Here is a 27,705-nt window from a genome sequence, read left to right as displayed (position 1 = left end):
TTTTATGGCCACTTGGCAACAATACTAGCTAAGTTTCATCTAAATGAGATATAAAACCATGACTCTACCTTTAATGAGCTTAAATGATAGAAATAATTGGAATATGGCATGGTTGACATTTTTTAAACTTTATTCTGGACTTGACTACTGAATTTGTGAAGACAGTAGAAAATAGTGTATCAATTTTGTCAGATCTAAGAACCATAGAATAATAATGGTCTCTGCAAGAAATTCCAATGCTCATAGAAGTTATGATGCTTCAACTGTTCTGGGACCTGAGCAATGAAGGAAGCCTGAGATATTATCCTTCTATAAACAAAGCTGTCTGGGAAAGAAAACAAACACTCCAACTCCATATTTGAGCTCATTACTCCTTTTTATTAGAAGAACTAGACGGTTATCTCTGAGATTTAAGTTTTCAATTCATTTCACTCTTTTGATTTAAACTCACAGGCTTATAATTCACTTTGTATAAAGCCACGTTGTTTCAGGCTTTTTATCTCATTCGCAGAATGTAATATTTCTTTTTTCTGTATGATACATGTTCATGTACGTGCGTAAACTTTTCTACTCCATTACATTCTTATTAAGTCGTTCTCTCAGATTACAGAGAGAACAAATCATCATAATTTACATTAGACTTTCTTTGAAACAAAGGTGTCTGGGATTTAGCATCAAAGCCGTTTTACTTTCAGCTTTCATCAGTGTTACTGCCTCTGCATAATTTCTTTGATGTAGTCTCTGTTTCACCCTTAAACTCAACCAAGTAGAAAGGGTTGACTATTTTAAAAGCAGTACCTCTAATGGCAAACGGATTGTCAAAATAAGAATAAGTATCCTTTAAAGTTAAACCCAAATACATTTCTCTAAATTTAGCATTTATTTAAATTAAAAAATATATGTACCAAATGCAAAATTGTAGTAAGCATAATAATCTGGCAATGGCATCTTATTTATGTATATACTGTATGTGTACATTGCATATGTGTATATTTTCCATGTATATGATACGTATGCATATACATAAATTTTAAATAGCTCAGTTTAAATATTTCCAAGTTTTAAAGTATACTAGTTAATTTCTTTTTTCTTTCAGCATTTTCCTCTCACTGTTTCAATTTTAGTCTGGATTTTATTATAGAAAAAAATCTCTTTCCCTGATTTTTCTAGTCTGCCCCATGTGATGAATGGTGCTCCCTTTGGTTATGATATCATTGCAGTCTCAAATTCAGAGACATGGCACATGCTCTAGACTTCTGCTTTTCTACTTACTAAAAGCCAAAACACACTTGGTAGTATTTAAACACAACTAAGGGGAGAATTCCTATTAGGTCAGAAGGCAGGAAAGAGAGGCTTAATGTTGAATTTACCAGTTGGAGCTATAAAGCCTCAAGTACATTTTGTGATTTCTGCACGTCTTAGACCCAACTAGGTCTGACCAGGTGCCATCGGAGAACACATTTCCTGTCTTAAGTCAGTGCTGGACGCAGCCCCAGAAGCTTGCAGTGTTATACCGAGTCTTTCCAGACTTTGGCTGGGACTAAGCCTCGTCTCACTGACACATTCCCAGCCTGACTCCCTGACTTAGAGGAGCTGAAGGTGCCTGGTTTGTCCAATCACTCTAAAATGCACTGCTGAGAGTGAGAAATGTTATCTGTCACCTCGGCCTGAACCACACATAGACAGAGGGCCCGAATGCTGGGAGCATTCAGTTTCAGGCAACCTTTGTTTAACCTAAACAAATATATCTGCAGAAACATGAGTTCAACATAAGATGTTTCTCTGGGAAAAAAATGGTTTTCCAAAGTCTTGCTATAAACACTCCAGCCAAGTTGGAACTTAGTCATTGGGAACCAGGGAGGGCATTTCAACATTTAGGAAAATCCTCCACAGAAAATTACAACTCCCCACAGAGTTTTGGAAAAACACGTTAGCCACTTACTTGCCATGGTAAGAGGATCTCAAAGTTAATTTAATATTTTTAAAGAAACTAGTTAGAAAGTTAATAAATGAGGAGATGCTTAGTCAAGATAACCACAGTGAGTCATCAAAATACTTTCCTGTCTATGACAGATCTGTGTGGTTTAAAATTATCTACTAACAGTTATATTTCTTTATGCACATGGTTTTCGGGGTTTCTTTTTTCCATGAAACCAACATGAGAAGACTTTTATAGCTTACTTTATTCACTGAGATATATAATCTAGTACTAGAGAAGGCCACCAGAGCACTAGGAAAAACTTCAGGACTTTCCTAGGAAGAATGCCTCAAAAAGAAAAATACACATCACTCATTTCTTTATTCACCAGCAACTTATAGTCTTATCAATATAATTTCCTGTCGTAGAGCAAAAAGAGAGAAATAGCATTGTATTTCACTTGCTCCCTGTAACCTCCTTCTATGCTGAGTGAGCAGGAAAACAGTGGAACCATTGCAGGATGTTTTATTTATAAAAAGCGTAACAGGCCCCCTTTTTCCATAGTCAAAGACCCTCAAAAGTAAAGCTATTGCATTAAACACACTGTAAATCAGCAGGTCTTCACGATAGCCTCCGTTGGGGCACGATGCAACAGGAACAGTTCACCTTTACCTTGGGTTAGCACTGCTTCTCTCTTGTGGAAGATTCTCTACGACCTTGCTGTAAGAGCTGCCAAGTTATTCCTTACGAATCTGTGAGGGAAACCATGCCCATGACAAGAGGACTCCACTACTACCCCTTTTTAACATATGTGGATTTCAGAAATTTGGGAAGCAAAGAATACAGCCATATTTCAAGCAAATTGGGTAGAAGCAAAGCCTTTTGCATACTTGTTTGGGTTTTGCTTTATTTCATTTAATGTTATCACCAACCTTATAAAATAATAATACACCTTGACCTGCTTTATCCAGCTCAACAAGAACACTCTGCTAACCTGCTGAAGTACAAGTGGTCTCTGTGTGCTGCCCTTCGTCTGTGACCTGGTGACAGTAAACAGCAGGGAGGACGGGCAGTTATAAAGGTGATCTTCAGTGTCAATACTCTCTATCACTTGTCTTTTCTTGCTATACAACTTTCATCTTCAGCACCAGCTCTTTTTCCCATCAAAGTGCTGGTTCTTCCCCTGTTTTCTAATCCAAATAGTGCCAGATCTTAACCAGTTGCTTAGAATAATTATTGTTTGGCTGGTTGACTATGTTTCAATCTGAATAGGAAAAATAAAATAAAAAAAATAAAAATAAGGAGAGACAGGATGTATTAGTTTTTTTTTTAATCACACTAAATGTTGATCCAATTGAATATGCCACAAATAATCATCTCTACCTTCTGATATTTTAGAATCTATCTTTGTATCTGCTATAGTTTTCTTCCTTTGGTAGCAAAGTTGTTAATAATTCTTCTATAAGTAGAATATATGTTTTTAAACTATTGAAGTTGCATATAGCATAGAAAGTTTTCTGAACCAAACTTTAAATGTCTTTGAGATTTGCTTTAAATATCTAGGAAGAGGTGAGGTAAATACATGAAAGTTAAAATGGGGAAAATAAAGTCTATTAGTTTGTTTTCATAGTACTTTGATTTCAATATTAGATTCCCTTTTATAGATAAATGGGAACCTGGAGTCTACACCTGGGCTGGATTAATGTATTCTGAAAGCCTGGCCAAATAAAGGAACAAGAAAGACTTTCACTCAAATGTCAAATAATTTAAGGTGATTCAGGGACAAAACCACGTCTAGACATTCCTTTCAACCAGATCACCAATAAGAAAAGGGCAAAACCAAAAGAATTGAGTATGAGCAACAAGAGCAAAGGAGAGAAACAGAACAAGATGTGAGTAGCCTTAAAAATTAACCACAATTATTATTAATGTGGCATCCATATCTCAGTGGCACGAATGAGCTGTTAAAAGCGCAACCAGTTGGGACATTGTGCAACTTAACTGCACATAAAAATTTAATTTTCACATAAACCCACTCTGAATATATTAGACTCTGGGTGCTACCCTCAGATCCTCTACTATTGTTGACCCAAAAGCTAAATTCTACTGTTTATCATCATGACCTCCTGGGAGAATTATATGTTATGTCCCAGCCTCAGCATCACTAGCTCCTGATTCAAAGTCTGAGGTGGACATATCTAATCAGTGTACCTAGGTCCTGTGTATGTACCTTAACCCTAAGAGGGGCTTGGAAAGAAAGCAGACATTTTCAGTTTTATAATAAGAAGAGTATGTACCCTACTGACTACAAGACTCATCAGATGGGAAATTCCCCAAAAACCTGAAGGGGAGTTAAGAGATTGACCAGTTAAAAAAAAAGGCAAACGTCACACGGTTAAAATGAAAGCCATCCTTGCCACCATAAGCCCATTGATCTAGGGCTGATGTGGAAGGAAATGAGTGATCAGCATCCACGTGGCAGTTGTTTGTTTCCATTTGGATATTAAGAACCTCCTCCGCAAAGGAACTGTTTCCGTACTCTGAGCCAATTTGGAAAGATCCATGAATTTTCACAAAACATCTTGTCATTGATCCTTCAGTTCTGTTCCTGACTGTCCACACATATCACTAGCAGTTGTCCATAATTGAATGCAAATCTGACCTTCAGCTCATCTCAGGCAAAGTGTAAAAGACAGGCTACTCAAAATTTTGCCACAGGAAGTGTTTTCTACTTCCATTATCCTTTAGAATCCATCAAAGTCATGTTTTCTACCACAGAATGGCACGTCCAGCAGCTATATGCTTATGGTATGGAACCTTAAGCAGACTGAAATATTTTTCTCTTTAGTCAACTGGTTGTAAGAAATTTTCTGGGAGGCCATTTGTGACACTGATGTAAGTTGAGAGAATGCTGGAATAAGAAGAGACTATTGCAAGCAAGGGTCACCAGTTCATGCAAATTATGTGTGCTTCCAGAACTTTCTTGGACCAAATTCCATCCATTAGACTTTCTCTAATGTGCATACCAGAGGCGTCAGATAATCGATACTTTATGAGCTCAAGGACTTTGATCCCTTAATAGTCTCATGGTAAGGCAGCCCTTTGTTTTTAACTCTTAATTATGGAAACTTTCAGGTATACACAAAAGTAAAAGAATGGTGTAACAAATCCCCAAGTACCTCTCATCCTAAGCTATTCAACAATTATCAATGTTTATTTTTGCCTACCACTTTCAACCCTGACTAGATATTTTTTTAAAACAAATACCAGATATGTCTTCATATTAACCATAAATAATTCAAGGATATATCTCCAAGGGAGAAGAATCATTTATTTAAAAAATATAATTATACCATTATGACACCTAAAAATCAACACTAATTCTTTATATCAAATTTCTCCCACTGTTACACACATGTATTTTAAAGCTGACTTGTTAAAATTTGAGTCCAAATTGGGTCTACATGTTGCACTAGGACATGTCTCTTTAAGTTCCTAAGTTCCTAAATGTTTAAAATCCATAATAATTACCCCTTCTTTTCTATTGTCATTTATTTGTTGAAGAAATGTGGGCTTTTGTTTAGTGGAATTTCTCACATTCTAGATTGCTCCTTGTGGTGTTTTATTAATATGTTCTTCCATCTCCTGTATTTCCCGTATAATGGAATGTATCCAAATCCAGAGAAAGTGTCCAAAAGAAAAAAAAAAATACAAGTCAACTGCACTTTTCAAAAATGCTAGTATCACAAAAGGTAAAGAAGGACTGAAGAGCTGTGACAGATTAAAGGATGCTAGAGAGGCATGAAAATGAAAAGCAGTGCATAATGAGAGATTTTATTTTGCTATCAAGGGCATTATTGTGACTAGTGACAAAATTTGATAAGGTCTATATAAAATAATTCATATTTTTATATTATAATTATCTCCTGATTTTTATCATTGTACTATGGCTAAGTAAGAGAATGCCCTAGTTTTAAAAAAATATATCCTGAAGTTTATAGATGTAAAGTGTCATACATATAACATTTCTCAAATGGTTCAGAAAAAAATACATATATATATATATATATATATATATATATATATGTGAATGTATCTATGTATATATGTAATTATGCATACCTACAGTCAGACAGAGGGAGATAAAGAGAGCAAGAAGCGGGAGGATAAAGGAAAATAAAATAAATGTAGCAAAATCTGAATATTTGGGGAAGCTGGACAAAAGGAATATGAAAATTCTAGGAACATTTCTAAACGTCTGCTATCACAAAATAAAAGTTTAAAAATGTGATAGATCTGGGACTTGATGAGATTCATGTTCAAATATCTGGCAACAGCATTTCACAGGTCGTGCTTTGAGCTTCCTACTGCAATGCACAAGAAAGGACATTATGTCTGGTAGTCGCTCTTTCAAGTGATGATAAGATTGATTAAGTGAGTTCAGGTGGTCAGCTTTATGTTGTTGTAAAGATGCCATCAGCTTTTTTTTTTTTTTAACATTTTTTATTGATTTATAATCACTTTACAATGTTGTGTCAAATTCCAGTGTTCAGCACAATTTTTCAGTCATTCATGGACATATACACACTCATTGTCACATTTTTTTCTCTGTGAGTTATCATAACATTTTGTGTATATTTCCCTGTGCTATACAGTGTAATCTTGTTTATCTATTCTACAGTTGAAATCCCAGTCTATCCCTTCCCACCCTCCAACCCCCTGGCAACCACAAGTCTGTATTCTCTGTCTATGAGTCTATTTCTGTCCTGTATTTATGCTTTGTTTTTGTTTGTTTGTTTTTGTTTTTGTTTTTTAGAGTCCACATATGAGCGATCTTATATGGTATTTTTCTTTCTCATTCTGGCTTACTTCACTTAGAATGACATTCTCCAGGAGCATCCATGTTGCTGCAAATGGCATTATGTTGTCGGTTTTTATGGCTGAGTAGTATTCCATTGTATAAATATACCACATCTTTTTTATCCAGTCACCTGTTGATGGACATTTAGGCTGTTTCCATGTTTTGGCTATTGTAAATAATGCTGCTACGAACATTGGGGTGCAGGTGTCATCCTGAAGTAGGGTTCCTTCTGGTTACAAGCCCAGGAGTGGGATTCCTGGGTCATATGGTAAGTCTATTCCTAGTCTTTTGAGGAATCTCTACACTGTTTTCCATAGTGACACCATCAGCTTTTCACTTAATTTTTTTTTTTTTTTGCAGCAATTGATGATGATGGCCGTAGATTCATTATTTCATTAGGGATTGCAAAATACTTATATTCAAATTTCATCATTCCTTCTGCATTTCTCTGCTAATATTCTCCTACAAAGGGCTTTCACCCACTATTTGGTTAGCTTTCAATAGAGTTCATTCAGTAAAGATAACATTGTTGCCTTTTTCTCTCTCTTTAATCATTTTCAGGATCATGAGATGTTGGCACAATAACTTCCAAAATTACAAGGATCTATTTTAGGTATTTTTGAACCCCTGGAATGTCATTGTTTTTCTGGATAGCAAATTTACTCATATTTAGGCAGCTCCTTTAAGTTGGTCCCCACGTACTTTTTAACAAAACCATGATGGTCTTTGAGGATGTTCTGCTTCCTTGTATGACAACGTGTTCTAGCCTTATGTAGTACATTTTCAGACCCAAACCTTAAACCAGTCATTCTTTCAAGGATCCTTTGTTCCTTTTAGAAAAAGTACTTAGGGTCTGTATTAGTTTTCCATTTCTATGTAACAAATTACCACAAACTAGTGACTTATATCTATATACACATGCACACATGCTCGTATACATCTATAATCTTTTAATACGTAAATGTCTATAAATATAAAGATTATATATATAAAAGTTATCTATGAAATCTTATAGTTTCTGAAGGTCAGAAATTTGGGCATGACTTAACTGAGTCTTCTGCTTAGGGTATCCCGAGGTTGAACTCAAGGATTTTGGTAAGATGCATTCTTATTTGGAAGCTTGACTAAGGAAGAATTTGCTTTCATTCTCATTTAAGTTGTTGGCAGAATTCATCTTCTTGTGGCTGATGACTAACAGCCCACCTTCTCGCTGGCTGTAGGCAGGAGGCCACCCACAGGTCCGCACTGCCTGGCCCTCTCCGTGAGTAGTTCACATCACAGCAGCTTGCTTCTTCAAGGCCCCAGCAGAATCTCTCTCACTAAAGTCAGACGACATGGAATTTTCTATAACATAGTGTAATCATGAAAGTGATATCCCATCATCTCTGTCCATTCTATTGGCTAGAAGCAAGTTACAGGCTCTGCTTGCGCTTGAAATAAGGAGGCTGTACAAAGGTCATTGGGGGATCTCCTTAGGGTTTGTCCACAAAAGCGCTCAGAATCTGGGTATTTGTGATAACCTGCCACTTATGAGTTGGTCATTGCTTTTAAGCCTTTTTAGTGGACTGAAGAAACACATTTCTTTGAAAATGAAAAATAATCACGAGTTTATTAATGATGGTCACCCTCTTAGACTGTTAGGGCTGTTATCACAAAACACCGTGGGCTAGATGGCTTAAAAACAGTAAAAATTTATTTCTGACAGTTTTGGCGGCTGGAAGTCCAAGATCAGGGTGCCAGCACGGTTCTGGTGAAGGCTATCTTCCGGACGGCAGACTGCCAACTTTTCTCAGCGTCCTTATCTGGTGGAAAGGGCAAGAGAGCTCTCTCAGGCCTCTTTTATAAGGACATTAATCCTATTCATGAAGTTAAAACCCCACTAACAATCTCTCCCAGAGATTCAGAGCCTTCTTCTACAAACACTGAAAAGGAATTAACTGACTCCCTGGCTCCACAGAGGGGGAAAATTACATAGTGCATGACTTTTCCCCCAGTCTCACCACCCAATTCTAATGGATTGCTCAGGGGAGGTGGAGAATGTTCACAGCTGATTGGAAACTAACCAAATGCCAGAATATGGGCTCATCCGTGAATCATGCCCTTAAATTCTTAAGAGTGGTTGTTAAATCTATCATTTTATATATTGATATTGTATACTCTCTTATGTAATGGCCTCAGTATTTCCTTTTAGCAGAATTCTTGTGCTATTTTTAACACTAAACAAGCATCCCTCACACATATGTCAACTACCACATTCAGCATTCACTAAAATTTTCAAATACACTGATATCATTTCTGGTCACTCTGTACTCAGTCAATGATGTCTTATTTATCTTGTTTACTTTTATTCTTTTTAACTTTATATTACAAAAGTCGTCCACACATTTAGAAAGTACAGTTACACAATTAAATCTGTAACTTATCACTCCAACAATTATCAGTATTCTGAACTTCTTGTTTTGTTTATTGCTCAGATTTTTTTCCTGGAGTGTTAAAAAGCAAATCCCAGGTATCAAAGAATTTCATCTGTAAATACTTAAGTGTATATTTCTAATAGATAAGGATGTTTGCAAAAGATAACCACAATACCATTATCATGTCCAACAAAATAAACAATTAAAAATAATTTCTTAATTTATTTAAAACTCATCCTGTTTCCCCAGTTGTATGAAAATGTATTTGTTTTTGTTTTTGCAAGTCATTTGCTCAAGTTAGGATCCAAATAGGATGTCCGATTGATATGTATCTTAGAGCTTTTAAACTTTAAAACAGACTTCCCTCATTTTTTGTTCCCTTTACATGTCAAAACTTGGATATTGGTTTTCAAGAATGGCTCTGATTCTTAATTTGAATCTTTGAATCCTCACAGTGTCATTTAACATGATCCCCTCTACCTTGTATTTCCTGTAAACTTCTATCAGAGGCTTCCTTGTATTCAGGTAACAATTTTTAGCAAGGATGCTTCACATGGAAGGCTGTTTACTTTCTATTTTTTCACATTGGGAAGCACTAAATGTCTGTATATTCGCTTCTAGTGATGCTAAGATTTAGCAGTGGGTTCAGGCGAAATCAGCCTGACTCTGTGGAGTTTCCCATCCACTTGCCCCCTAATGGTTTAGCAGCCATTGGTTACTGATGTATCTATCCATGGTGTTTGAAAATGATAACATTTTAATTCTGTCATTTCTTCTCCTTTCATTAACTGTGATCCTTCTATTTTAAAAGATTCATCTTTCTTTCATTAACTATTTGGTTAGCCTGAAATATAGCCCACAAAAGAAAGGTAGAATAGACACTTGAAGCTTTTCTTTATCAATATTCAAAGCAATGAATTGGGGCCACTGCAAACTCTAGAAATATCCAAGTTTTAAAAACATCAATAAGAACTTATAGATTTTTATATATGATATATGCTTCAATTATTTCTATCAGTAGTCTCTCTGATGTCCAATTGCCCCATACTTAAACAGTAGAAGTCCCTCCAATTTGGCACCTATTTCATTCTGCCATGACCCCACTAATAGTCAATCATTTCCTTGCTTTCAATAAAAGGATAACTCAGGCTCAACTTGGGCTAAAACAGTAGTCACTGTTTCCTCCCCCAGATCTGAAATCAACATTTTCCCCCAAAGAATCTTGATTTGTTTTAGTAGAAAATTGTGCTTAGAGAGCACAGTCTGGCAGTCTGTGTTCCTTTGCATTTTTGTTTTACTTTAACATTTACTATAATTTCATAATAAATGGGTTGAGGATACACAAATAATAAGTAGAAATATGTTGTGCATGTCAATTGTACTGTAAAATTTACTCTAAATCTTATGAAATTGAACTTTAAATATTCAACTTGGGAAAGGGCATTATGTTTATTTTAGTTGGTTGATAACACAGATACCCAAGGCTCCCATTTTTCTGGGACATAGTTGTTCCAGCTGTTGCTTATATTACACAGCTGTCCTCAGAATTTTCCATTTTCTATAGTACAACATGAAGCCAGATATTTCCACAGTTCCATTGTTCATGGCTCCCCAGTGAATATATAAACATCCTGCAAATGGTGTGACCTAGCACATTGCAAACACATGGATGAAACAACTAACCAAGGAGCTGCTATATCCTGACTCACTGTTTATTAATGATTTATTGTCAGGGACAAATATGGATCAGCACATGCATGAAAAGTAATTAAAATTAAACAGATACATCATTTAAATAAAATGTGTGCGAGATGGGCAAATATTTATGAGTATAATTTAAATAGCTGAAGGAAATTAGCAACCTTTCAGCAGTTGCATACCAGTGTCTTCTTCAAAACCTGAACACATGAGCCAAGAGAAAGCATGAGGAATGAATGGACTTCCTGGACAGCACTGTATCCCTCTGTGATCTGGTACATTAACTGTTCCAGTGTGCTTTGCATTCCACTGCAATGCCATGATGTCATACAAACTAACTGATAGGAAAAATTACACAGGGACCTACCTGAATTCATGTTGTACTTACATCACCCTCCATTTACCAATTGCACGTGTCTCATTCATCTTACAGAAAAGTGTTGTAAATGAACACACTGGGTTTAATTATCCATATGTATTAACCATATGGACAGGTTAATGCTTGAACTCACCTTTTCCTTTTGCAGAAATGTTTCAGATTTTATATTCATATGATGAAAATCAATAGATATACATACAGGTTTTCATCTATGAGGAAATAATTTCCAATCTGGTATGTTTCAGAATGAGGTGTGAATGTGATGTTATACATTGGGTACTAGTTGTGGGGCAGTATTTCATGTGAAAGAGAGCTAGAATGTCTTCCTAGCAGGCTTAGTAATAAAAATCCTTCGGCATTCCCCTGCCATATAATAAATTGCCTACTTTGTATTAAATAAACCTTTTGTTGAGGGGATGAATTAAAGAATAAAACTCACTAGTTAAAAGCTATTATTATCACCCCCCCCCCAGTATATTACTCGTTTGTTTCTTTTTAAATGATCATGTTCAAGGTAACACTTCAAGATGGTTTCTTAAAATTGATTCTTAGTCACTTTTAATTAACAGAAATAAAAGTCTTACAATAAACTTATTAAAACACTAAAATAATTAAGTTTCAGAATTGTGGAGTGTTAGCTACTATTATAATTTGGTGAATTTGAAACCACAGTAACTCCCTGGTGAAAGATATTTCTTCAGAATATTCAGGAAAGTTGTACAATAGTAAACAATGTGGATGGGCCAGACAAGAACTACATAGAAGACAGAGAGAGATTAGAAAACCAATGAAATAAAATTTAGGTTCCCTACTGAGCTATGAATAATGCAGAAGAACCTGAAGCAAGAGGAAGTTTAGTGGATGCTATATGACTTTTAAGATCCCATTGACATTGAGTTTCAGCCTATCTTTTGAAAGCAATTAATTGCAAATACCAATTAACACTCATTTAGCACAAACAAAGGGACAGTGTTAAAGCTGAAGAGAAGGATGAGTGTAAGGTTGAGATCAAGATGGCAGAGTAGGAAGACTCTAAACTCACCACATCCCACAAGCACACTAAAATTCTAACTAATCACAGAGCAAAGACTAGTAGAAAAGATTTTCCACAACTAAAGATATAAAGAGATGGGAAGGAGGGGTGAGATGCAGTCCAGTTAGAGTTCACTTCTCTAGATCAGTGACCCACAGACAAGAAGGATATCGTAACCACAGAGCTCCCCTCCAAGGAGCAAAGTGTCTGAGCCCCATGTCAGGCTCTCCAACCCAAGGATTCTGCACCAGGAAGACGAGCACCCAGAATGCCTGTCTTTGAAAAACAAGTGATGCTGATGTTCAGGAGCACTGAAGGCTGTGAGAAACAGGCTCAGCTCTTAAAGGGTGCATGCCAAACCTTACATGCTCAGAGTCCTAGTGCAGAGGCATTAGTTTGAAAGGCACCTGGGTCAAATCCATTTGCTGATCTTGGAGAGACTTCTAGAGAGGCAGAAGGCAGCTGGAACTGCCCCTAGGGCTGGAAACATTGGTGGTGGCCATTTTGGGGATCCTGTACCATGCTGACACTGGTGCTGGCAAGCACTGCTGTGGAATCCTCCTGCTAGCCTATTAGCGGGGGGCTTGTCCCATCCACCAGTGAACATGTAGCAGCTGTACACTGCCAGGCATGCAACCAGCCATACTGGGGTCCTGCTCTGCCTACTAGAGCATCTGCAACAATTGCAGGAGGCAGGGCCTCAGAGCCAGCTGGGACAGGGGCCAGCCACGCGTACCAGCCCACCCACAATAGTTGGCTCCACCACAGCAGAAGGGGGCATACAGCTGACCTAGAGGGCACCACAAGAAGATTTAGCTCTGGTGGCCAGTGGGGAGCATGGACCCATAGGACATATACATAAGGCTATACCTCCAAGATCGGGAGCTGTAACAGACTTACGTAATACATGGAAATAAACACAGAAAATTGGGCAAAGTGAGAGACAGAGGTATATGTTCCAAACAAAGGAACAAGACAAAGCCTCATAAAAAGAACTAAACAAAATGAGATAAGCAATCTAACCAATAAATAGTTCAAGATAATAATCATAAAGATGCTCACTGAAGTCAGGAGAATAGATGGATGTGGTGAGAATTTCAACAAACAGAAAAAAATAAAAAAGGACCAATGAGAGTTGAATAATATAATAACCAAAATGAGAAATACATCAGAAGAAATTAACAGAAGATTAGGTGATACAGAAGACCTGAAACATAGAATAGTGTAAATCACCTAATTGGACCAGCAGAAAGAAAGAAAGAAAAAAACCCCCAAAACAAGGATAGTTTAAGAGACCTCTGAAACAACATCAAGCAAACCAACATTGACAGTATAGGGGTCCCAGAAGAAGAGAGAGAGAGAAGGGGGCAAAAAATGCATTTTATGAAATTATTGCTGAAAGTTTCTCTAACCTGAAGAAGGAAACAGATATCCAGGTCCAGGAAACAGAGAGTCTCAAACAACATCCCCATAGAGACTCACACTAAGGCATATCATAATTAAAATGGCAAGAGATAAAGATAGAGAATTTTTTCTTTTTTTAAATTGAAATATAGTCAGTTTACAATGTTGTGTCAATTTCTGGTATACAATATAATGTTTCATACATATACATATATATATGCATTTTCATATTTTCATTATAGGTTACTACAAGATATTGAATATAGTTTCCTGTGCTATAAGGTTTAAACTTGTTGTTTATATATTTTATATATAGTAGTTAATCTCTGTAAATCTCAAACTCCCAATTTATCTCTTCCTATCCCCTTCCCCTGCTGGTAACCATAAGTTTGTTTTCTATGTCTGTGAGTCTGTCTCTGTTTTGTAAGAAAGTTTATTTTTGTCTTTTTTTTTAGCTTCCGCATAGAAGTGATATCATATGATATCTTTCTTTCTCTTTCTAGCTTACTTCACTTAGAATGACAATCTCCAGGTCCATCCATGTTGCAGCAAATGGCATTATTTTATTCTTTTTTTATGACTGAGTAGTATTCTATTGTATAAATATACCACAACTTCTTTATCCAGTCATCTGTCAGTGGACATTTAGGTTATTTCATTGTCTTGGCTATGGTAAATTGCACTGCTAAAAACATTGAGGAGCATGTATCTTTTTGAATTAGAGTTCCCTCTGGATATATGCCCAGGAGTGGGATTGCTGGATCATATGGTAAGTCTATTTTTAGTTTTTTTAAGAAAGATAAGAGAATTTTAAAGGCAGCAAGAGAAAAATAAAGCGTCACACACACCCAAACACAGAGGAGGCAAGAACATAGAATTGGTAAAAGGCAGCCTCTTCAATAAATGGTGTTGGGAAAACTGGACAGCACAAGGAAAATAATCAAACTGGACTACTTCTTCACACCATTTACAAAAATAAACTCAAAATGGATTAAATATTTCAATGTAAGACCTGAAACCATAAAACCTATAGAAGAAAACATAGGCAGAAAGCTTTTTGACAGCAGTCTTAGCAATATTTTTCTGTATCTGTCTCTTCAGACAAGGAAAACAAAAGCAAAAATAAACAAATGGGACTACAGTAAACTAAAAAGCTTTTGCACAGTAAAGGAAACTTATCAATAAAATGGTAAAGGTACCTATTGAATAGGAGAAGATATTTGCAAGTAATATATTCAATAAGGGGTTAATATTCAAAGTATATGAAAAACTTAAACAATGCAAGATCAAAAAACAAATAAGCCAATTAAAAAATGGACAGAGAACCTAAAACAGACATTTTTCCAAAGAATATGTATATATAGGCAACTGAAAGATGAAAAGATGCACAAGAACACTAATCATCAGAGAAATGCAAGTCAAAACCACAATATCACTTCAGAATGGCTATTATCAAAAATGCAAGAAGTACCAAGTGTTGGTGAGGGTGTGGAGAAAAGGGAACCCTCATGCACTGTTGGTAAGACTGTAAATTAGTGCATCCAGTATGGAAAACAGTATGGAGGTTCCTCAACAAATTGAAAATAGAGCTACCACGTGATCCAGCTATTCCACTTCTGAGTAATTTTTCTCAGGAAAACACAAATACTAATTTAAAAAAATACATGTATGTTCACTGAAACATTATTTACAATAACCAAGATATGGAGCAAACCAGGTGTCCATCAATAAATGAATGAATAAAGAAGATGTGGGGTGTGTGTGTGCGTATATATATACATCTGTAGAAGGTAGCCCTGGGCTGGCCTTTTCACTTTTCATACTTGAGGGAACCTATGACTCAGCTCTACTTCTGGGAATCTATCCAGACTCCTGGTTGGGGAGATAACTCCTGTTACAGACACCACCATCTGACGACAAGTAAATACATATATATACAGTGAAATATGATTCAGCCATAAAAAAGAATGAAATCTTGTCATTTGGGTCAACATGGATGAATGTAGAGGGTAACATGCTAAGTGAAATAAGTCATATAGATAAAGACAAATACCAAATGATTTCATGTATATATAGAATCTAAAAAACAAAGCAAACAAAATGAATCAAATACAGACTCAGAGACAGAGAACAAATGGGTCGGGGTGGTTGCCAAAGGAGGAGAGTGCAGGTTGGACAAAATAGGTGAAGGGAATTAAGAAGTACAAACCTCCAGTGTAAAATAAATATGTCACGAGATGTAATATAAAGCATAAAGAATCTGGTCAATAATATTGTAGTAAATTTTTATGGAGAAAAATGGTTAGTAGGCTAATAATGGAGATCATTTCTTAATATATTTAAATATTGAATCACTATTTTGTACACCTGAAACTAACATAATATTGTCTGGCAACTATATTTCAATCTAAAAAAAGCTAAAGAGAGTATGGTAAGGAAGTGCAAAAATTTTGTCTTAGAACATGGCAGGTAGATTAAAATGATGTGATTTTTAGGATTTGTCATTTTATGCAAGTAAAACTTAAGCATTACCAATACCCTAAAAACAAAGATGAATGACCTCTGTAGAGAATTCTGAGAAAGATGCAGCACATGAATATTTCCTTCCTCAGTTTTGGATATCCTCTCGCATTTATTGGTGTCCCCTTTCATTTCTCCTTAACATGAACTAGAAGGGAAATTTATGTAAATATACATTACTACTTTTTATTGAGTCTGTGTGTCCTTATTATCCACTTGGTAAAATCCCATAATGATGAATTTCATGCAAGCTTTACAATTTTTAGTCAAAATAAACTGTTAGGAAGGAATTCAATATTAGAATTCACATAGCGTTCCCATAGAACCTAGAGACAAAACAATCAAAGTATACATATTAAGGGGGAAAAAGCCTTGGAACCTATTACTAAATAGGAAAGAATGCCAATTCCTTCTGCTCCATCCATCTTCCCACAAGCTCCTGGATGCTGCCTGTGTAGTGAGTACTCTGGGAATTCAGGTTTATTTTTTCCCAGGAAGTGGTAAACTGTAAGTGAGGCAAGAAAGCAAAAATGGAAGGATGGTTGTTAGCTCACGTTCTTAACCAAAGAATTTGAGAACTACATACGGGTGTGACCTTAGTTCTATAAGGCAATCAGCACACAAACAAGTGATTCTGACAAAGTGTGACAAAGACCAAGAAAAGCATTTATAAATGACCACTTGGAAGACTGGGCCATTAGCAGAGGCAGAGAAGTAACCCTGCCACAGCAAATGCTTTTTTATAATTGTTTCCTTATAATTACACATTTAACTATAAATGCTCCCTTACTTGGCTGAGGCCGGCCTAGATGCTCACTTTAAATTATATTAAACAATAAATAATATTTAAACAAATAGCAATTAAAAGAGGCTGAAAAACATCAGACTAGTTTCTAAATTTTTATAAAATCAAGATAGCAATTCTTGAGGTCATTGAACTAGTCCCATATCTATTGATCTAGTGATCTATCAGTCATTTATTTATCTATTGATACTCCACTGAGCTTCAATAACTGAGATTCTTTAAAATAGAAAAAAATATATATAACAAATATATACATAAAATTGTACATATATTCCCATAATTACTCTGATAAAGTACGATCTAACTTTTGTTCCAAATAAGAGCAAGTTTCAGGATAATTAAACTGTGCCAACCCTTGAGTGAATGTGAGATATGTCCAGGTGGTCCCAAACCTGCTGAGATACAGAAAGAACATGAGGGATCTCAGAGATTTCCTGCCTCACTGAGATATCCGGCAGAAGAAAAAAAAAATGTGTCTTGAGTGGATGCAAAAGAATTATCTACAGCTCAAGAAAACAGAGAGAAAAATTTATATCTTTATTCTCTCAGAAGTCTTTCAGTATCTATTCTGCATTCTGAATCAGGTAAATTAATGGTCTTGGAGATCAAAGGCAAAGCCTCTAAAGTTAGAATAATTTATAATTGAGCAAATACAGGTACAGATTATCAAATAAGACACGCATGAAAGAGAAATTTTATTACTAATTTCAGAGGTATGGGCTATCTTTCCCTTACCACCAAAAAAAAAAAAAAAAAAAACCCACTAAGAAGCAAACATTTAAACTATTTTGAGACATTCCACGTGTTTCCCCATGTCCTTCCTTTCTGAATGGACATGTACCATGTACTTTGGTCCAGAGTAATGGATGAAGGCCCCACAGGAGGTACGGCAAAGATCGTCACGTGGTGAGGAGCTTTTACATTATTTAACTTATGAAACATCGTTTTTAGTGTTCTCAGAGGGTTATATAGCTTATGTGACATTCTCTGGAGATCTATGCCTCATAGAGTCTGGGTTTATTTACTATCAATAATCCTTTAGTTAGGGGAATCTGGATAAGGGTATTTAAAGATAAGATTTCTTCCTCCTAGTAAATATTATTAGTCTATTTACCCAGAGACCCAAAGATTAAAGAAAGACTAGGTAACTTGTTTTCTTTTTACACCCTCTCCTCTCCCCCAAAGCATTCCATTACTCCCTGAAAAGGGGAAGAAGGGATTGCAGTCCAACTGTTTGAATTCCTTCAACCCATTAATGTATTCAGGAAGACAGACAAAGATAATCAATGTTGTAATACTTTGTGCTTAGCCTGGAATCATGTTTATCATAGCTAATGTTTTATTGAGTGCTTACCTTGGGAAAGGCACTTCTCCAAATGCCTTTCAAATATTAGTTCATTCAAGCCTCACGGCAATCCCATACAGTAGAGACAGCTAAAACTGAGGAGCGAACTGTTGAGGAAACTTGTCAGAAGTACACAGGAAGTGAGTGGTAGAGCTTGGAATTAAAGTTTGGCAAAATATCTCCACAGCCCACTCAGTTAACTAAATGTGCACCGCCTCACGATGCTACAGAAATTCTCAGTGGCACTCATAACACATAGCAGCCCGTGACGGGCGGTGGGGAGCAAGAGAAAAGGCTTTCCCAGCAGATGCTGCAGGAGCTGAGTTTTGAATAATGACAGTTGCGTAATGGGTGGAGGAAAAGGCAAAGGGAGCAACTCTAATTGAAAGCTTATTCAGCTTGAATAATTACTTCTATCTTTAGTCCTGTTAACAAAAGCAAGGATTTTATATTTTTCTGAGAAACCTTAAAACAAGCACGTTTTCTGTTTTAACCTCTCAAACCAAATAAATATTCAAATAATTAAACACTTAAAAACCCCAAAGATATGCTTCATTTAATCAAATATTAAAACCTAAGTGTAAACTAAATATTTCTAAATAAGCTAGAGGACCATGTAATCAAAAATAACCCTCTAAGGGAAGGGCAAGGAACACTACTGTATCTGAAACTCTGAGCTCACCTCCTCCCATGGACATTCTGAATATAAACCTACATATAGAACATTGTCTCCTGATAAATTGAATAGCTATTGCACAAAGAACGACCTCATAGAAATGAGTAGAAAAGAGAGATACTGTATCCATGAGACCCCACTTGGCATAGGCGACCTGCAATAAAAAGGGGTGTAGCTGAGGGGCTTTAACATAAATTTGTCAGCCTGCCGTGAGATATACAGCAAAACAACAACAACAACAACAACAACAACAACAAAAACCCCAGCAGTTTAAGAGCACCTAGACTGCACAGGAAGAAAATCTATTTAGTGACTAACCTTAGAACTTCTGCCAAATGAGCAGTTAACTGCAGGAGACCCTTCGGTGGGTGGGGGCTCTGGCAACTGTCACTACTTGAGTCCCCTCAAGACTACCCCCAACCTGCACTGCTCTAGCTCCAGCCCCAGCTGTCCCTCCAAGGCAGCCTCAGGTGAAGCACTCGCAAGGGACTGCCTCTTTCCTGGGCTCACTCCAGCTCCAGCTGGCCTGCCAAAGCCACCACGAACAAGCAGTCTACCCAGGGGATGCTCCCACACAAGGCCATTCCTTCAAGGCCAGGAGAGGTAGCTGTTTTGCCTAATTCATAGAAACAAAAACCAAAAGTCTAATAAAATGAGGAAACAGAAGAATCTGTTCCAAAAGAAAGAACAAAATAAAACTTTAGGGAAAAATACTAATGAAATGGAGATAAATAATTTATTTGATAAAGAGTTCAAAAAAAAAAAAAAAAAAGCCAAAACAGTCATAAGGATGCTCATGGCTCATGGAACCAGGAGAAGAATGGAGGACTCAGTGAGAACTTCAACAAAGATTTAGAAAATGTAGAAACAGACTCATAGATACAGAGAACAAACTGGTAGTTGCCAGAGAAGGGTGGAGGTGGGGATGGGAAGATGGATGAAATAGGTGAAGGAATAAGAGGTACAAACTTCCAACTATAAAATATATAAGTCATGGGAATATAATGTACACATAAGGAGTATAATCAATAATATTAGAACATCTTTGTATGGTGACAGATGGTAACTAGACATTGTAATCATTATTTGATAATGTATAAAGATATCAAATCAGTAAGTTGTAAATCTAAAACTAGTATACTATGTGTCAAGTATAACTTAGTAAAAATGAATATAAATGACAATAAAAGCTTCTAAAATTATTTTATAAATAAATTGATTACCTACTAATTTCTGTATTGGGTATTCAGATTTTTTAAATTTAACAGTAAGCTTCCTTAAAAAAATGGTTTAGCAATGTCAGTATAAACTCCAACAAAATTATAAGATGCAATATAAAAAGCACCAGATGCAGAAAGATACTTGAGTTCAAGAACTGTTCCTACTAACTGCTATCTATGTGGTCTTGGACAAGCTATTTAACTTTTTTGAGCCTTGATTTGATTATCTGTAAAAGAGAAGAAAATCACCTGTACTCTTTTTTTCTCCGTCTTCTTTCTCTCTGGTGTTTACATGGGTGGGTTTTTTTTTTTTCATTTTTCAGTTTATTAGGTAGAATTGTTACAATTTGACTGCACATATACAATATATTGCATGTAAATATGTATATACAATACACTGCACATATTTTTTAAAATTTACACATATGTACTGTTCATTATTTCTAAGAATAGTTTAGAGCTTTAGCTTTGTAAACCTACATAGAAAATAAGAATCAACAGAATGCAATAATCCAATCATAAAGGACAGTTAAATGTGCTTACACATTTTCAAGAAATCAGTCATCTAAGTTATAAATAATAAGTAGTTCGTTTGTGTCCTTTATCTTTAGATTCCACATATAAGTGATATAATATGGCATTTTTCTTTCTCTTTCTGGCCCACTTCACTTAGAATGACAAGGTCCAGGTCAATCCATATTGTTGCAAATGGGATTAATTTATTCTTTTTTATGGCTGAGTAGTATTCCATTATATATACATATATATATACACACACATATATATACACACACACACACCACAACTTCTTTATCCAGTCATCTGTCAATGGACATTTAGGTTGCTTCCATGTCTTGGCTATCGTAAACAGAAAATCACCTGTACTCAAGTAACAACTCAACTGTGGAACTTCTGGCCATTGGGTCGGTGTATATGTAATTTTACAAGAAACTCAACACCTGATTTCCAAAATGGTTGTACCATTTGACACATCTACCAGAAATATATGAGAGATCCAGTTACTCCAGCTCCTCCACAGCATTTGATATTGTCAGTCTTTTAAAGTTTAGCTATTTTGGTGAGCATTAAGTTGTTGCCTAATCATGATTTTAATTTGAAATTCTTTAAAAACTAATAAATAATGTCTAATAAATATTGACAATTCCTATATCTTCTTTTGTAATGTGCCTGTTCAAGTGCTCTACCACTTTTTAATTGTCTGTATTTTTATTATTGAGATGTACAACTTTTTTATATCCTCTAGATACAAGTATGTTATCTAGTATATGCATAGAGATGATATTTTTTCCTATTGCCTAGCTTCCTTGTTTACTTTCTTAAATGTGTCTTTGAATAGTATATATATTTAATTTTTAAGAGGTCTAATCTGTTGATTTTTTTTCTATTGCTATCTCTTATTATATTCTGTGTAAGAAATCATTACGTATCCTAAAAACAAGAAGATAGTCCCATGTTTTCTTCTTTTATTTATCAGATTCATGTTTATTTCTACTATATATTCAGAATAACTTTTGTATAAGGTAGGGCTTGATGTTCATTTTGTTTTCATATGAACATACAAGGGGTACATTATCGTCTATTGAGTAGAATTTTTTCCTCAGTTGAGAATGTAAGCTCCACAAATTTATTCTTATTTTTCAAGATTGTTCACTATTTTACTTCCTTTGATTTTAGATAAATATTTAGAAACAACTTTTCAACTTTCACTGAAAAAGTCCTGCTGAAATTTTGATTAGGATGGTACTGAAGCTACAGATCAATTTGGAGAGATTTTACAAGGTGAAGACTTATGGAGATGAATGGTGGTGATTTTGCCCAATGTTATGACTGTATTTAATACCACTTAAAGTACACTTAAAATTGTTAAGATGGGAAATTGTATGTTATTTGTATTTTACCACAATAAAAAAATGCACTTCAAGATCAATGTTCCTAAAGTTCTCTTCCTGATTCAGAATATTGGGATCCAGGTTCTGATCATGTAAGCAAGGTCATCTTTTGCCTATGAGTCTTGTTTTATTCCTTCTCTCACCCCCAGTTTCTTGTTTATAGAAATTCAAAGCAGTTGTCTTTTCCCATGGCAGACTTTTCCTTGCCTTCAAAATTTCACTTTCTACTTCTAAATGTTTTCCAAGATATTTTCCTCCAACAAACTAAGTATCCTCCTTAAGGGAAATTCTGCATCAGTTGTTAAGATAATGCATCTTTCTCCTCACTACCGAAGCATCACTATCGTCAATCTCCACATGAAGGTGAATGTGGCTGGATCGGGCACTCTGGCATGATTTTTCATCACCAGAATGAGAAGCTCACCTGAGCTCCATCTAAATGGGGGATTTGCCAAGGTGCCCATTTCTGAATCATACATTCTTTAGCTCAGGGAAGCCTTCTCTATAAGCAGTCTGAAGAAGTGATCTTTCCTGTCACAATTCTAGGAGCTTTTTTTTTAAACTAGTGACAATATGCATGTTATAAACTCTCCCATATCCTAAAACCTTTACTTTTAACTATCCAGTTAACAACTTAATTCAACTTTCTATACTGCATAGATAGAAGACAGAATGAGTAGCAATGTCATTTACACTTATTGCACTGGGAAATGTTATCTATGGACAATTCTGTTGAAACGTCTCTTCTTTGACATTGCTCTGTGCCAAATGACTCATCCTTTCAAAGCTAGAGTGCAGACATCGCTAATTTCATTTATCGAATCTCTGAAAAGTTTACAGACTATCTTTTTTTCCCCTTATATACAATCCTTTTCCTATTCTTATTTTTTTCAAAAAAGTTCCAAAATTCTTGTAGAGTATTTTTATGTTATCTTTTACATCTCCAACTTGTCACTGGAGTGACATTGTGGTGATATTCATAAACTGTTGCTTCTTTTTGGTGAGGGATAATGAGGTTTCCAGAGGGAATAGCTACCTTCAAGGAGTATAAGACGTATTAACAGTTATTAAAGTAATTTTTGATTAGCTCCAAACAGCTTGCATTTCTTTTAAGCTGTTTTCTTAGAAAAGTTTGCATCTTGTGTCTGTAGCAGTAAGCCATATAGATTTTTAAATAAGCAAACACACTTTTCTCCCTGTCTTTTTTTCTTTGTCACTGTTGTTATGAAATGCATTCTGTGCCTATCCAGCTGGGCTGGCCGTGTGTCAACAAGATGAGTCATTGCCTGATGTTCTCCATACACGAAGAAGAACACACACAAATAAAAGATACTGCTCTTGGATTTCGTTTACAGCCAAACATCAGGGAAAAGAGGCAATCATGTGATTTTCAATGAGGTATGATTAACTGTATCTTTTTCTATTTGTCAGTGACATTGATATTTTCAGCAAGTTGTAGTAGATCAAAGAGATAGAATTGAGACAAGAAGAGAAATAGTTTCAGAGATATCTCCTGATTATAGTTTAGCTAAGAAATCCCTTAACAATGTTAGCAAACATTTTTCTTAAAATGTCATAAAAGTAAAACATGACTGATAAAGTGTTAACTAAATATGAGTTTCTCAAATCCACAAAATCTTGCAATAACCAATCCATTGGCAACGCAAGTATATATTTCTTTCTGTCTTTCAATCTCTTTCTGTGTTGATTAGAATTACAGAATCTGGGACCTGGAGAGAATCTTATAAATTATATTTTTACAGATTGGAAAATCAAGTTCCAGCAATCTTGGGGGTTTACTTGACCCCGTGCAGATAAATTTTGTCAGGATCAAGGCTAGTAACCAAGCTTACTGTGATTTCCAGTACACTCCCTCCATAACTCCACCCTCCCCTGCTCTAATAACCAGCAAAGAAAGTAACTCAGTGATTCATTGGTGGCAATATTTAGTTAATCCTCCACTGTCTGATAATTAAATAAAATTATCAGTTGACCCACGTCACCAACTTTCACTTGGACTGAGGTAGGTTAAACACCTGGGTTATACAACATGGTGGGGCTCAGAAGGTTCTAATTAAAGAACAATTGTACATCTTATTGCCAATTAGGAGAGAGGCAGATTCATAAACATATTCTCATGCCTTGTAGATGAGAAAGCTTTAATAAAGCCAGTTGGCTGAAACAGTGTTTTCTCCCTCTCTCTCTCTCTCCCTAAGGAGGAGAAGGGTGAGAAAGAGTCCAAGGGCAAAAGTGAATCTGAGGATGAAGTAATGCCACGTAGCTTCTCAGGAAAAAGAAGTCTGTCTCCGTATCGTTCAGGAAAGTCATAAGAGCACAAATTCTACATTCTAAAAATTCAGGAAATTGAGTTATCTCTGCAGTGATCTCCAAACTAGAAGTTAGGTTTATCCACTTTACTTTTATTACTTTATTAACTACTTTCTTTCAAAGAAGAGCTGTAATTCTGCCTTTTATAACGCGGACAATGCTGCCTAGATGCCAAGCTAGTTACTCGTAAAGAAGGGGGACAAGGGTTCACTATGACAACTATGTAGTTATGCAATTAAATATTTATATGACGCATACTTTGTGGGTCGACCAGTTTAATTCAGTCTAGAGTTCTCCTTTGAGAACTCAGTGTTCCTGCAAATAACAAGGACCAAAAAGCCTGCTATAAGCCCAGTTTTGCTGACCGTGTTATGAAGAGTGAACTGTCTGTCCTTTATCTTGTAAGCTCAGATGGTTAAATATTGTATAAAGATTCTTGACCAAGTGACTGTTCTTATTTTTGTCTCTGACTCTTTGTAGGGCCCAAATGCTAACTCCATTTACTGAAACCTCCATGGTTAAAGGTTCTGGAAAGTTTCAAGAGCATACAATAAAAAACAGTGATGAACTAACTTAGGAATGCAATTTTACAAAGTTGTCAAGAAAACAGCAAACCTATCAGAGAGAGGAAAAGGTTGTGGAGTGTGGAGAAAACGTCTGTCTTAGGGGAGAAAAGGACAGTGGGCGTTGCAGCCTTCCCGCTTGTCCCCCTCTACCCTTTCCTCCGATTTAAGAGCACGCATTCGGGAACTGAGAGGGAGGAGATGGCTTTCATGGGAGAAGTGGAAAGAGACAAGAAGGAAAAGTGGAAGGATGTGGGGAAGAGAGGGATAGAAGAGAGAATTCTAGAGCCTCGAGGAGCTGTCAGTAATTGCAGGTTTCCCACCTGGAGTAGGAGGTATTTCTTGCCTTTTGGCTTGGAGAAAACTTTGGCTTGAAAATGCTGGAAGTTGATGTTGGCACACAGAGACTGAAGCAGATACATCATTGCAAAGGGCTGATTTTCCACTGTTGGCTCAAAGACAAAGGATTAATGAGACTGTAGATATATTCATGTATCCGTAAGCCTAGTTCAAAAGACCTAAGTGCTCAAATGCTCAGTCCAAATATGAAGTTTGAGTTCCCTTGTGTCATGTTTTAGTACCTCCTCCCAGCCAGGCCAGTCTGCCTCTTCCAAATGACTCACTTTTATTTCAGATGATTTGTTTGCTGCGGTCCTTTCCCAGGGAACAGGATTACCACTTCTTAGAAACGCTGTTTGGAGTTACATTGCTCCAGGTAGAAGGTGTATGACTATGTAAACAAAGAAACGCAATGTCACGTGAAAGGAGGAGGGGAAATGTTACTGAATAAATTGCAGGGCATGGTCTGTTAACTTCCTTAAGTCTTCTGTAGTGACAAATTCACTTCTGGGGAAAACTGCTCTCTTATTTAAGCAAGCTCTTTAATAGGCTTTGTAGTAATGGGAAATGAAGCACCTATAGAGAGAAGTCAAGACAATAGACACATTCTGTATGTGATGAAGTAAAGGTTATTAACCTTAGAAAATGTTTTGTTTTTTGTTGGTATGATTTGTTGTATGTGGATTGATACCATGTTGCTGGTTAGCAGGATGGGGAGGAGAGACAGTGAGCAGAGAGCATCTTTCAGTTCTGAAGCCCTAAGGACATCAAAAGAGGTCTGTGCCTAAGGAGATGACAGGCACAAAGGAGCCCTCTATTACGGGAATGGCTAAAAAAACTCAAGAAACATGGTATCTATACTCAGTTTCAAATTATTTCGTGTACTCTGTTGTGATTCTCCACCATCAACTCCAAAGCTTCAGGACCATCTAATACGCACACTAGCTCTGTGTTAATGGGGCTGGACAAAATGATTTATGTTCATCTTTGGGACCAAGTGGTGTGGGGAGAGGATGACACCTTGATGAACAGTGAGCAAGGAGGCCACGGTGATTAAAGAGAAGTCAAGAGTTCAGAATGAAAGATAAGAGTGACACAGAGAAAAGATGTGTCCTGGTAATCTTCAGAGTTATGGCAGAGGGCTCTGGACTTGCTACAGACACATGAGATGAAAGTCAAAGGATTGGGAGACGTTGGGATTACCTAGGAAAATACATTACTGAATTATTTCAGGATGTTGAAAAGGAGAGTTAGAACTTCTAAATAGCCATATATCATGTTTTTAAAGAAATGAACTTTCAGTGGCTTAAAAGAAATTATTTTCACCAGAGAGGACCCAGAGGATGGAAGAAGAGAGAGGATAACCACAGAGAGAAGACTGTTGGTTGCCCATCTGAGGCAGACTTTGTATAGATGATTATGTTGCTAAAGGGAAAAGCAAGGGCTGGTTTATGTCAGCCTCAGCCTCAGGCATGTGCTTAGTCATCTAAGAGTAAAAGGTCTGCACTGTCTTCAAGGGCATACTTAAAGGACCACGCATATTTGAAATTCATTTCCATATCTTTTAACTGTTCATAGATAAACATACTTAGAGACTGGGGAAATATTAGAAATTACAATCTTTGACCTTTAAGAAAGGGGAACAACCAAACTTCATGGAGCTTTATGTGTTATGAACAAAGAATCAACTAAGACTATGTTACCTTCCTAGATCGAGCTTAAATGAGTAATTATTTTAATATGATTTTATGTTGCTGATTTGAATAGGCTGTAAGTACCTCAAGGGTAGCTTCTATTGATTCTCTTGGCATCCCACAATGCCGAATGTTTAATAAGAACTTGGATAAATTTATTAATGAAGTAATTCAGAGATAAATCTTAATATGTGAATTACTCAAAATCCTTAAAATATTATAAAGTACTCAGAAAAAAATACCTTTGGCTTACTATAATTTGATCAGTCAAAGCAAATAATATAAATACACAGGCATGTATTTATACTTAACATAGTGAGTGATTATAGGTCCCAATAACATATATTTTTGAGAACTGCCTGTAAAGGTTATAACATAGATTTTTCACTTCTTTTATTCTGCACTAAAACCTGCCATACTAAAAAAAGTTTCTAAATTCTTTGTGAGACAGAATTATGGGTCCTCTGAAGCATATAAGGTGCGCTGAAACATACAAGCTTACTCTAGGGTGTCGATGAATATTGTTCTACTTGTGACTTTTATTCCCTGATGATTTAAATTTCAACAAAAGTGAAACTCCCCAGAATTGGAGTCTGAG

At 36.1% G+C, this 27,705-nt stretch overlaps 1 long non-coding RNA gene across 2 annotated transcripts; it reads right to left on the bottom strand.

Annotated features, from left to right (window-relative positions):
• Nucleotides 1-5,552: 5,552 nt before the first annotated feature.
• On the bottom strand, nucleotides 5,553-27,414 carry LOC116663707. 2 transcript variants are annotated; one of them, XR_004319994.1, is made up of 4 exons: nucleotides 25,698-27,414; nucleotides 25,398-25,519; nucleotides 7,495-8,581; nucleotides 5,553-5,563 (listed from the first exon to the last, which is right to left on the bottom strand). It is a non-coding gene; the product is annotated as an uncharacterized LOC116663707 (long non-coding RNA). The 2 variants fall into 2 exon arrangements; XR_004319993.1 differs by lacking the exon at nucleotides 5,553-5,563 and having other exon boundaries at nucleotides 7,069-8,581; nucleotides 25,698-27,345.
• Nucleotides 27,415-27,705: the final 291 nt, after the last annotated feature.

This window comes from Camelus ferus, chromosome 5 (assembly GCF_009834535.1).
Source record: "Camelus ferus isolate YT-003-E chromosome 5, BCGSAC_Cfer_1.0, whole genome shotgun sequence".
Lineage (NCBI taxonomy): Eukaryota > Metazoa > Chordata > Mammalia > Artiodactyla > Camelidae > Camelus > Camelus ferus.
Note: the sequence above shows the minus strand (reverse complement) of the source record. Positions and strands in the feature narration are given on the sequence as shown.